The following is a 9,950-nucleotide window of genomic DNA, read 5'->3' on the forward strand; positions in this document are numbered from 1 at the left end:
CTCTCCATCCCTCAGTTTCCCCAGGAGAGACCCAAGATGGTGGTAGTTATTTGTTTGCTTAAGATTTTATTTTCAAGTAATCTCTACACCCAATGTGGGGTTCGAACTTACAACCCCAAGATCAAGAGCTGCACACGCCAGTGACTGAGCCAGCCAGGCGCCCATTGTTTTGTTTTTATGTGACTGGATAGGGGGACAAAATGATACGTCAAGAAAAGGAAAGGGAACAACCTGAGAAACTGCATTCTATGGCCACTTCAGGATCTGGGTCAAGAGTTTTCGATACCGATGATGATGGTGGTGGTAAGTGTTGCGTGCTATGTGCCACGCGCTGAGCTAAGTGCTTTACATACCTTCATCTCATGTATTCTCACACAACAATTCCTGTACAGATGAGGGAAGCCATTTGCATCCCGAGTCAAGGATCCCTTTACATTTCTTCGCACTATTCTAGCAGGTGACCCTGTAGGGACTTGGGCTAACCTTTGAGGAAAAGAAGCAGAGTCTCTAAACTGAGGGCATTTCTTATTAGTACTGAGTTCAGGACAGTTCAGGAGTCGGGCCAGGACAGAATGACAGGTGCGGAAGAGGCTGCGGTCACTGGGCAGGTAGAGAAAAGGCTGAGAACAGAGGACTCATTACTTTGAATGAGGAAAGAAATAGTCACACGTCCCAAGGTGTTTGTGAGCAGTCTAATAGCCCTGCTGCGCTCCCTTCCCACTGCACCCAGGCTGGGCTGCCTACAGGCCCTGACCTGCCAGATGCAATTCTGGCTCTTGAGAATCCATTCAGCCCAGAGTGGAACCTGCTAGCTTTGTGATTCTTCCTTGCTGTTAAACAGTAAGGTGTCTTCTGGGCAGCATCTTCTCCTGGGCACCGCCTTCCCATAAATGGCTGCTCATGGCTTGGGCACATGACGGCTTCAACGGGCGTTTGGGTTGCTTGGCTACTTACCTGTGATGGAAGGTGGTGGCATTTCTGCCCTGCTGTTTTCACCTTCACACATTGGGGGATGGGCACATTCAACTTTTTACAACATTAGAGGAACATAGAGTCTTACTGCCTACCAAATTCCTAAGGTGAGTGCCTGGGTGGCTGAGTCCGTTAAGCGCCTGTCTGCCTTCGGCTCAGGTCGTGATCCCAGGGTCCTGGGATAGAGTCCCATATCGGGCTCCCTGCTCAATGAGGAGTCTGCTTCTCCCTCTCCCTCTGCCCCCGCTCCCCGCTCACGTTCTCTCTCTCTATCTCATGCTCTCAAATAAATAAATAAATCTATCTCTAAAAAAAAAATTCCTGAGGTTTGCATGGGTAAGTGGGTGGGAGAAGAGAGGCATATTTTAGTCTCACAAGACTTCTTGCAGGGAGCAGGAGGGGGCCAAGTGTGTGTTCACGTGCAGATAATTGCCCCATGCCCAGAGCTCAACTATGGAATTCATCCTTGCCTGTCAAAGACAAGGCAACTCGGGGGGCACCTGGCGGGCTCAGTCGGTAGAGCACGGGACTCTTGATCCTGAGGATGTGAGGTTGAGCCTCAGGTTGGGTATAGAGGTTACTTAAGAAAAAAAAAAAAGGCAACCCAGAAAAGAACCAAACTAAAAAGGCCCAGGACGCCTATCAATCCTGTTATAGGGAGTCACGGAAGCTCATCCATTTATTGCACAAGACTTCTGATCATGTGGCAAGTGCATGAGACTCTGAGGCATCAGCAGGCAAAAGCCTCACTTGACTCATGCTAAGGCCTCGGGCAAATCACTGGCTTAGTTTCCAAATCAATGACACAGGAAAAATGACTTTTCTTCCTCTTCTTTTAAATATTGTCCCAACCTGTCTTCCACTGCTCAACTCCGTCAGGTGAGGGATCAAGTAGGGTAAGAAGGCACATCATAGAGTCTACAGACCTGGCCACCCACCAGGTCTTCTTTACTCTTCTTTCCAAAGATGTGTCCTGCCTCTGAAACGGAAGAGCTGGGAAAAAAATCTGGCAGCTTTATCCTGCCACATCCTTCAAAGGTCATTGGACGGGATTATTTTTTAAAAAGGGGGGAACATGGGGTGCTTGGGTGGCTCAGTCATTAAGCGTCTGCCTTCGGCTCAGGGTGTGATCCCAGAGTCCTGGGATCGAGCCCCACATCAGGCTCCTCCACTGGGAGCCTGCCTTTTCCTCTCCCAAACCCCCTGCTTGTGTTCCCTCTCTCACTGGCTGTCTCTCTCTGTGTCAAATAAATAAATAAAATCTTTAAAAAAATAAAAATAGAAAGGTGGGAACAGGGGAATGGGTTAAATGGGTGATGGGTTAGGAGGGCACTTGTGAGGGGCACTGGGTGTTGTCCGTCAGTGTGGAATCACTGTATTGTACACCTGAAACTAACATTACACTGTCTGTTAACGAACTGGAATTTAAATTAAAACTGGGGGGGGGGAGGTGGAGGATAGTTTAAGAGACTAGTTCCTCCCTTGCCCCTTAACTCAAGGCAAATGCATTTGTGTTTCTGGAGGAGGGAGGAAATATTTCCCTGACCATCAGGCTTGTGAAGCTGAACCCCATCTGAGAAGGGGAGATAGTGGGGGCTGGTTGTACCTCACAGCAGTGTTCCGGTTCCTAGAGTTTAACTCCAGCACCCACAAGTGCAGACAACCCACAGCTCTAGGACTGGGTAAATCAAAACAAGGCAGCTTTGCTACTGGGTATTTACCCCAAAGATACGGATGTAGTGATCCGAAGGGGCACCTGTGCCCCGGTGTTCATAGCAGCGATGTCCACAAGAGCCGAACTATATAGAGCCCAGATAGATGTCCATCGACAGATGAATAGATAAAGAAGATGTGATATATATATATATACACACACACACATATATATATATAATAGAGTATTACTCAGCCATCAAAAAATGAAATCTTGTCATTTGCAATGACATAGATGGAACTAGAGGGTATTATGCTAAGCGAAAAAAGTCAATCAGAGAAAGCCAATTATCATAGGATCTCACTCATATGTGGAATTTAAGAAACAAAACAGAGGATCATAGGGGAAGGGGGGGAAATAAAGTAAGATGAAATCGGAGAGGGAAACAAACCATAAGAGACTCTTAATCATAGGGAACAAACTGAGGGTTGCTGGAGGGGAAGTGGGTGGGGAGATGGGGTAACTGGGGGATGGGCATTAAGGAGGGCACGAGATGTAATGAGCACTGAGTGTTATATAACACTGATGAATCACTGCCCTCTACCTCTGAAACCAATAATACATTGTATGTTAATTAATTGAATTTAAATAAAACAAGGCAGCTTTAGTTGAGGTGATTTTATTTTATTATTATTTTTAAAAGATTTTTAACTAATCTCCATACCCTACGTGGGGCTCGAACTCACAACTCCAAGATCAAGAGTCACAAGCTTCACTGTCTAAGCCAGCCAAGTGTGCCTAGCTGATTTTATTTTAAAATGTTGACCATTCAGGGGTCCCTGGCTGGCTCAGTCGGAAGAACACAGGACTCTTGTTTCGGAGTTGTGAGTTCTAGCCCCACGTTGGGTGTAGAGATGACTTAAAAAATAATAATAAACTATTTTTTAAAAATGTTGAACATCCAGTTCCTTCCTCATGACCGTCCAGTCAGCAAGATGGGTTGGTGAAAATTGGGGAAGTCCTTCAACCTCTCAGTTTAAAAGCCTCCAGCATCTTTGCATTGCAGCATCTGGAATGACATCCAGACTCTTCCCTATACGCCAAGGCCATAGCCGATCGGATCCAGACTCTCTCCCTGACGCATCTCCTCATCCTGGCGTGTGCCAGCCCCTGCCAACCTTCCGTTTCTCAAACCTGCTGGTGTGTTCACATCCGAGGGCCTTGGCTGGGACGCTCTTCCCTGGTGTGGCAGGGGCGCCCAGCGGGTCACCCACATCTGCCCCCCCACAGTGACAGCATGGTAGCCGGGCACCATTCTAGATGACATCTCCCAGCCTCCTTTGTGGTAGGGATGGCTATATTATGAAGTGCTCTCTAAAGGAACGTGAATAGAAACAAAGAGATTCACTTCAGCCTGGGCTTCTAAGCGGGTGGCTTCTCCATGCTGCGTCTTCTTCCACCAGGTAGGATGACGCGAAGGGGATGTCCGACTGACAAGATGTGAGTAGCGCGTCTCCTTACATCACTGCAGGGAGCAGAGCTGCCCATGGACCAGGAACACTTGTCTTGGACTGTAATATAATCAAGATAAAAAAAAAAAACTTTTTTTGTAACAAATTATTGAAATGTTTGACCTCTTTTTTCCTTCAGCCCAGCCTAATATAATATATCCCAAGTCCTCACCTGGGAGGACCCTTCTCGTCAGGTCTCAATTTAAATGTTAGCTTCGCAGAACTATCTCCTTGATTGTTCAACATTAAGCAGCCTCTAGACCTTCCCAGCATGCAAAACTACTAAATCTTTTTTAAAGATTTTATGTAGTTGTCTGAGAGCGAGAGAATGGGCAGGGGGAGGGGCAGAAGGAGAGGGAGAAGCAGGCTCTCCACTGAGCGGGGATCCTGACTTGGGACTCGATCCCAGGACCTGGGATCGTGACTTGAGCTGAAGGCAGACGCTAAACTGACTGAGCCACCCTGGGGCCCCAAAGCTACTAAATTCTTGTTGTGGAATTTATTACTACCTGTCACGTTGTTTGTTGTCACTCTTCAAAGAGACTACTCTAGTGCTCGCTTCCAAAAGGACACACCTTTTCTCCGTTCATGCAGTGCTCCGTTCACAGCACCGGCTCAGGGTCTGGGACATGACATTCAAGGCTTGTTGAATCAATATTTTCTGATTACTTTTTAATCCGGTAGGGAAGCTGAAAATCTTTGTAGCTGGCCATAGAAGTAAAAGGACCGAAGAGAACTAGGACCCAATAGGAAGCTGCCTCTCTTTTTAAAAATTTTTACATTTTTTTTTTACAGGGAGAGAGCACAAGCAGAGGGAGTGGCAGGCAGAGAGAGAGGGAGAAGCGGGCTCCCCTCTGAGCAAGGAGCCAGACGTGGGACTCGATCCCACGACCCTGGGATCATGACTTGAACCGACTGACTCACCGCTTCACTGACTGAGTCGCCCAGGTGCCCCGAAAGCTGCCTCTCTCTACACCTGATTTGGGCCTTTCCATTGCAGCAGGTAAAAGATGAGGAAGTATAGTCAAAGCCCACGTGACCAAAAGCTGAGGGGAGCTGTTTACCGACGTCCCAAATTAGTTGTATATGTGGGTATAATAAAAAGTACTACTTCGCATGGAAGCCTGCAAACTTACTAACCCCAGGATGTCATCTGTCTTTTAAAATTGACGTTAAACTCGGGGCCCCTGGGCGGCTCAGTCGGTGAAGCATCTGCCTTCGGCTCGGTCATGATCTCAGGGTCCTGGGATCGAGTCCCGCTTCGGGCTCCCTGCTCAGCGGGGAGCCTGCTTCTCCCTCTCCCTCTGCCCTTCCCCATGCTCGTGCTCTCTCTCTCTCTCTCTCTGTGTCAGATAAATTAATAAAATCTTAAAAAAAAATTTACATTGAACTCAAACTCAGCAGTCATCCTGGGCTGGACTCCCTAAGTCTGCAAACTGACCTCAGTGACCTCCCTGGGCCTCAGGCACAGTTCTGCTACGTCACTCCACTCACAGGACAGCCCCTTGCGACCTTGGAGATGAGACGCTGAAGCAGCATAATCGTGTTGATGGATTTACTAACTCACGACAGTGACTGCTGTGCACCAGGCACAGTTCTAGAAGGACAGACGGAAATCCCTACCCTCCCGGGCATACATTCTAACGGGAGAGAAAGACAGTCACCAGGGGTGAAATGCCCGTATGTTGGGTACTGCTTAGCGCTACGGAGAAAAATGAAGGGAAATGACGGCGAAGGGGATGGGTGGCTTGAATTTTAGATAGAGTAGCCAGCCAGGGGAGGCCTTTACGGAGGTGATATTTATGTAAAGACCCAAAGGACGTGAGCAAAAAAGCCATGAAGGTGTCTGAGGACAGGGCCTTCCAGAGGAAGGAAGTAACCATTACAGAGGCCCTGAAGTGGGCAAGACTGTGGTGAGCTCACGGAATATGGAGGGCAGGCTGGTTTAGGGATGAGGGAAAGGAAAGGAGCGGGGGGGGAAGGCAGGGAGGTGGATAGGGGCCTTGGAGGCATTATGAGGATTTCTGCTGTTACCCCGAGTGGGATGGGGACACGTTGAAGGGTTTTAAGGAGAGCTGTGGTCTGGCTTTGACAGAATCGTGCTGGCTGTTGTACTCAGGAAGAACAGAATGTAGATGGGGCGCATGGGTGACGGTTGGTTGAGTGGCTGACTCTTGATTTTGGCTCAGGTCATGATCTCAGGGTCCTGGCATCGAGCCCTACGACAGGCTCTTGCTCAGCAGGGGGTCTGCTTGAGGATTCTCCCTCTCCTTCTGCCCCTCCCCAACAAATACATAAATAAATCTTAAAAAAAAAAAAAGACTTGTAGGTAGGCAGGGACAGGAGAAGGGAGACCCAGGGGAGAGGTGATGGGGCCTGGGACCAGGGCTCTGGAAATGATTGGATTTTTTAAAATTGAATTTTATTCACTTATTTGAGAGAGAGAGAGAGAGAGTATGAGCGGGGTTGAGGGGAGGAGCAGAGGGAGAGGGACAAGCAGACTCTGCCCAAAGCCACAAAGCGCGGAGCCCAACATGGGGCTCAATCCCACGACCCCAAGATCACGACCCCAGCGGAAATCAAGAGTTGGAGGCTTAACCAACGGAGGCGCCCCCAGGAATGATTGGATTTTGAATCTGTTTTGAAGTGCAGCCAATAGGCTTTAGGATGGATGGGACGCAGGTTGTGAAGGATAAGAGTCAAGGTCTTAAAGCCAGCAGTTGGAAGAATGATGCTGCCGGTTGCTATTGATTTCCCAGGGAGGACGGAGTGGAGCAGGATTGGGGGTGGGGGTGGGGCAGTTCTGGCTCAGGCTCTGCAATTTCAGATACCTGGAGTTGAACAGGGAAAATGTTGGCTTTAAGTAATTTCCTAGGAGGAACCAAACCACCTTAGCTCTAATTTTTTTTTTTTTAAGGACACAATCCATATGTAAGGATTGGTTGGTATAGTTGGTTAATCCCATTAGTACACTAATGGCTCTGAACAAGGAAGCAGTATCTGGTGACAGTTTAGCCCTTTTATGTAAGATGGTAATAAGCTCTGCTTTCCGCGTATTTTGAAATTTAGAACTATGTTCTTTTTTGAACTCATTTATTTTTGTATTTCTTTGTATTTCTACTTTTAAATGAATATCCTACCCTTTTCTTACATTTTCCTCCTCCAAGCTATAGACGGATTCCTGTCACAGCCCTCCAATGCATTTACTTCCCTGATACTTTTTTTTTTAAGTTTACTTTTTTTAGTAGTCTCTACACCCAACACGGGGCTCGAACTCACAACCCCAAGATCGTGAATCGCAGGCTCTTCCAACCGAGCCAGCCAGGCGCCCCACTTCCCCGATACTTTCAAAGTTGTTGTTGTTTTATAAATAAAGATGTAGTGAATTCCCCTCTCTCTGTGCCAAGGACCCATAATTCTTTCCACTAATTAATTAATGTCCCACAATTTTTTTTAAAGATTTTATTTATTTGACAGAGATAGAGACAGCCAGCGAGAGAGGGAACACAAGCAGGGGGAGTGGGAGAGGAAGAAGCAGGCTCATAGCGGAGGAGCCTGATGTGGGGCTCGATCCCATAACGCCGGGATCACGCCCTGAGCCGAAGGCAGACGCTTAACCGCTGTGCCACCCAGGTGCCCCTAATGTCCCACAATTTCTATGACTCTATCAAGTACCAGAAATTTCATTTCAAATGAAATGATTATCAAAGGATTAAGACCTGAAAAATGGTAACATAATTCTTACCTCCAACTAGAAATAGCCTTTGCTCTCATTCTTTTTTTTTTTTTTTAAAGATTTTATTTATTTTTTAGGGAGAGAGAGAGAGAGAGGGTGTGAGCGGAGGGAGGGGCAGAGGAAGAGGGAGCGGGAGAGACTCGGGGCTCAATCCCATGAACCTGAGATCACAACCTGAGCTGAAACCAAGAGTCTTAACTGACTGAGCCTCCCACGCACCCCTGCTCTCATCATTCTTATTAGATGGGCGAGGAAGAACAAGGAGGGTATGTCTAACAGAACAAGGGGGGGGTATGTCTACGCTCCTCCCCATATATACCAGCTTTTCCAGGTACATTGAAATCCTCTCAAGTAAAGGCCCCACAGCACAAACCACACACAAGGCAATGACTCCACATTGGTCAACACCCTAAGGTGTTTCCAAGTTACTCATGGATCCCCAAAATGGTTAATTTTAAGTCAGATAATATTTTCTTTTTAAGATTAAGGTTTATTTGAGAGAGACAGAGACAGAGCGTGCGCAGAGGGGCAGAGGGAGAAGGAGGAGAGAAGCAGACTCCCTGCTGAGCTCGGAGCCCAACGTGGGGCTCGAGCCCATGAACCATGAGATCATGACCTGAGTCAAAATCAAGAGTTGGACACAACAGAATGAGCCACCCAGGCACTCCAAGTCACTTAAATTAAAAAAAAAAAAATCACACATTTCCAAGCTTAAGGATAGAAAAGAGATTGTCCTGTTACCCTCAACAAGAAATCCACTCTCAGTAGCTCAGAATGAGGGGTCTCAATTTGTGAATATATAAACGGGAATCAAGACAAGGCTCTGGGGGCCCACTGGATATTAGAAAATGGATATTCTTTCTGAGACAAAAACTGGGTTAACTGCTCTCTTCTTACTGAGCTCAGAGCTCGTCTACCTTTCTCCGCCTCTCCTTCAGCGAGGTGTGGCCAGTTTTCACTGATTTTGTGTGGGAAATGATAGGTACCGTTTCCAGGTCTGGCCTGTAAAAACCACTTGAGCTTGCTTCTCTCTTCCATTATTTTCCAGCTGAATGTTGAAGGCCGGGGCAAGCTTGGAAGCCCGGTGAAAATGGCGGAGCGGCTCAAAGCCTGTTGCCTGAACAACAGCGTGAAGAGTCCTCCTACCTCCACTGACTTGGACACACAGTGGGCTGTTAGTGAAGGAGAAATAAGGTTCTGTTGTGTTAAGCTACTGGTATTTGGGTTGGGTGTCTCACAGCAGTTAGCCTACCTTAATACAGAAATTCGTACTAATTTTATTCACCCTAAAAACCTAACAGAAGAGCCTGTCTTGGTGGTTAAGAAGGAAACGGATATACAGAGGCTGGAAAAATGGAGGTGCTTCTTATCCCGGGGGTGAAACACCTGGTAGAACTCTCCTGGGGCACCTTGGATGGTTGGCTACATTAACTGCATGGCCTGAAGCTCAGGTCTACAAGGAAAGGTTGAAAAGCCAGGTTAGTGTGTTGACTTTATGAGAAAGACCCAAGTTTAGGGAAGAACTGGCTTGTTGCGAGCAGAATTGGAAAAGGAATGGGGCCAAGAAACTTGGGGCCTTGAATTCAGGGTTGTTCGAGTCAATTTCCTTGTTCTGGACTTCAAATAGTAAGAGCTAAGTTTGAAATGAGCTTTGAATACCAAAGCCCAGTAAGACTCAGTCCTGTAGCAAAAATCATAGTATGTTTTTCCCATTCGAACCTATTTGAGATAAACTCAGATGCCCCTGAGGGCAGACTGGAAGTGAGAAAGCGAAGAAATGAATCATGCCTGAGGACTGTGAACATGAAAGAACCCCTGAGTGTGGTTACTGGCAATGCAGGGTTGACTGGAGCAAATAATCAGAAGCCCCTTAAGTGTTACTGAGCAAATTGTTTTGCCAAAGAAACTACAAATCCAGAGTTCAAAAGCCATGGACTCTTTCCCAAGCCTTCAGACAACCCCCAGTCCCCAGACCTGTGCGAGCAGTTAAGCCAAGAGCTGCGTAACTCCCGAGGAAGGCACACCGAACACCTGCTGCAGGTGGGGCCACGGACGAAGAACAAGGGAGTTCCTTCCA

This window comes from Ursus americanus, chromosome 33 (assembly GCF_024610735.1).
Source record: "Ursus americanus isolate L20-20 chromosome 33, mUrsAme1.1.p, whole genome shotgun sequence".
NCBI lineage: Eukaryota > Metazoa > Chordata > Mammalia > Carnivora > Ursidae > Ursus > Ursus americanus.